The sequence below is a fragment of the Lepidochelys kempii genome, chromosome 15 (genome assembly GCF_965140285.1).
Source record: "Lepidochelys kempii isolate rLepKem1 chromosome 15, rLepKem1.hap1, whole genome shotgun sequence".
NCBI classification, from domain to species: domain Eukaryota; kingdom Metazoa; phylum Chordata; order Testudines; family Cheloniidae; genus Lepidochelys; species Lepidochelys kempii.
This window is the reverse complement of record NC_136394.1, coordinates 17,854,503-17,857,606: the sequence shown is the minus strand read 5'-3', so window position 1 is coordinate 17,857,606 and position 3,104 is coordinate 17,854,503. Positions and strand designations below refer to the sequence as shown.

Here is a 3,104-nt window from a genome sequence, read left to right as displayed (position 1 = left end):
GCATACTGCTCTGCGTGGGCAAAACCCTGTGCCCAAGCGGGGTGAGGCTCCAGGTACACACAGGCCCCCTGTAGAACAGTTTGTAGGATAACGGGCCCCTCTCTGTATTTATGCTACTTGAATCCTAAGGTGATAGGCACCATATAAAAATAGCTAGACAGATGAGGAGGGCCCCAGCCATTCTTATTCTACCATGATGGCTGGTATTGGCTACAAAGGCCTGCAAATAATGGCCATAACATTCTTACAGGCAGGCAGCTGCTCCCTTTCAGGTATGTCCTTTAAAGTTGGTAAATAACAAGTCAGGATCAAGTAGACTACCTTCCCCTTCATAGGTTAATAGGCATTACGTGAACACATCTTACAGGGAACAGACTCCCTTCGATCCAGTTCATGGGATGGTTAGGGTTTTCCTCTAACAGCAGAATTTGTGTTCAACAGTAAGAAAAAATGAAAATAAGCAGAGGTCCTGCTCTCTAGCACTGTTTTGCAGAGATCTGATCAAAAGCAAATGTAGGTCAGACTGCTAGTCCTAAAATTGTTTATAAGATACAATATAGATGCTGGATAAGCTGTCTCTGTATAAATGGAATCCTGTAAGTTGTAGGACATGAGTGAAATTTTAAGGCTATTTTCTCATTTTAATGTCTTCCACGTCTATTACTCCATGGACCTAAAGTTTTAAAGTGATGTGCAACCACCTCAATGGGGTTGTTTTGGTGTGTTCTTCCCACCATCCTCTTCCCCTTGCAAATTATAAAACAATATCTGGATTCAGTCATTTGCTCTAAAGGTCAGGCATTTGGCTAATGGTATCATAATTTTCTGGCAGGAGCAGTGGCTGTGGTTTCTAAGTTATTCTCTTGGGTTAGGGAGTGTTTGGTTGAGGAGTGTGGAACATTATAGGGAGCCCAAATATTAAAAGGCAGAAGTTCTTAAAGTACATTTTAAATGTTTACAAAAAAATCCACCTGAAAATAATTAGCACAGTCATTAGAGTGCTTGATAAAATGGATGCTTTTAAAATGTAGCTAGTTATCAACCATTAAAATGGGTATAAAAATCTGAATAACTGGCAGGGATACTTAAAGGATCCAGACTTGAAAGGAGCTCTTTTAAATGTCTTATGCTGTTGATTTAAGTTTGTGCTTTCTAGACACAATCAAGCTTCTTAACTTGGTTACAGTAAAGTGAATTCCAAAAATGTTTCCTCCAACTCGCATCAAAGTATTTGCAGTTAAAGTTAATTAAAAATGTTCTAACTACTTTTGTAATTAGGAACAAGTGGAAGGTAACCTCCTTCCTCGATGCATCTGAATCCCAAAGATTTCTCTTTAAATGTCCTGCAGAGCCCCAGAAATACCTTCTGCCTCTTTCCTCCCCCTCCTAACCTCCACCATTCCTTTCATATTTGCTCTTGCAGCTGCAGGGCGGCTGATCCCCGTCAGTAAAGGTGCTTGGCTAAGTTGGGTTCTTCTAAAACTGGTTCAATTTGTTCGCTGCTGTTGCAGTCTGTGAATTTACCTCATGCAATCCCCTTCTGGCATCATATGTGAATAAGCAGGACTCACTCGCAGATTAAACACCGGCACACTTCTCACGCCCAATTTATCATGGTGTAGGCCAACAGGCAATGAAGCTACAAGGTTGTTGGGGGTTGTGTGTTTTTGTTTTGTTTTGGGGGGAGAGGGGTTAGTGTGAAAAACTGATCTTTATTTTCCAGAAATATATAAACTTATTCTCTCATTTCTCCATCTTCTTCTTGTACTCCTCTGATGTACAGGACATTGTTACATCTTATCAAAACTTCATCAAGGTGTCTGACAATACACCATCTATGTATTCTTCTGTGCTTGCAAGCTTCATGTTCATGTAGCAGTCAGACACCAGGTAGCCCTTGTAGTCCATCGCCCACTTCAACATCACCGGCTTCCCCGTCAGCCCATTCAGGAAGGGCTTGGGGTTCAGGGGCAAGTGCATCGTAACACGGCATGGCACAAGGCAGCGGGAAAAACAAAAATTACTCGCAGGGCTGCATGTGCACCCGCTGGAGTCTGTTGCCAGTCTCCTCCCACCCTCCCCACTTAATCTTTCTGTAGGGGTGTGTTAAACTCAGTGCCCTGGCTCAACTTCAATTTTTAATTACCCTTGGCCATACTGAATCCCATCCCTGCAAACTCAGTGTTTTTTCTTTACTTCCCATTCTAAAATGGCTGTGAGCTGTTGAACAGCCAGTAGTGTATATACCCCTCCTAGCTAATCCGTGACCCATCACTGGTGGTTTTAGACATATGTAACAGCATAAAGCATTGTTCTGCAGGGGTCCACCCCACATGCTGCAGCAGCAGCCAGAGAACTGATAGAGCCCCTCTGATTGTTCAGCCTATCTTCCTTTCCATCTCGTCCTCAGGAAGTTCTACTTCATCTTCCCAATCCTTGCAGAGACAGTGTGCCCCACCATACAAGGGAGGGAGGGCATTTCTCCTGTTCGAGGGAGAGGGCAGGGAGATTTGTGTTGCTTTGTGTGGGTGGCTTTGAAGAACTGGGGCAGTTGAGCCAAGTAATCCACCCTCTGTGCAGTCTCTCTTTTATACTTTGTTGCATTCAAAGTATACTTACAAGTATAATTGATTATACTTGTTGCATGCGAATTCTCTGTAGAGTAATAGTGATGATTGTGAAATCAGAGGTAGTACCACCACTAGTCTAAAACTATTGGCATGGCACAGATACATGACTCACTGTATGCCTCAGAGGTGTAATTTGTGAAGTCAAAATGGCTGAGAACTTAAATTGGATGGCAACAGATTGTGAAACCCAGTGATTATTCAGCCTGGTAATATTCTGAATCAAAAAAGCTCTGTCTCAACCATGCTTGTGGCTGTTTCCATCACTTCACACTGAGGGCAGGTCTACATCATGGGGTTAAGTCGACATAAGTTAAGCAACTGCAGCTACGTGAATAACGTATCTGGAGTCAACGTAGCTTAGGTCAACTTATTGCAGTGTCTACATCGTGCTGAGTCGATGGGAGAAACTCTCCCGTTGACTTACCTTATGCTTCTCATTCCAGTGGAGTACCGGAGTTGGTTGGTTGGTAGATC

General features: G+C 43.0%; 1 pseudogene; it reads right to left on the bottom strand.

The window, feature by feature from the left end:
- Positions 1-1,735: 1,735 nt before the first annotated feature.
- On the bottom strand, positions 1,736-1,980 carry LOC140898743 (small nuclear ribonucleoprotein F pseudogene; annotated as a pseudogene).
- Between the last annotated feature and the right edge of the window lie 1,124 nt (positions 1,981-3,104).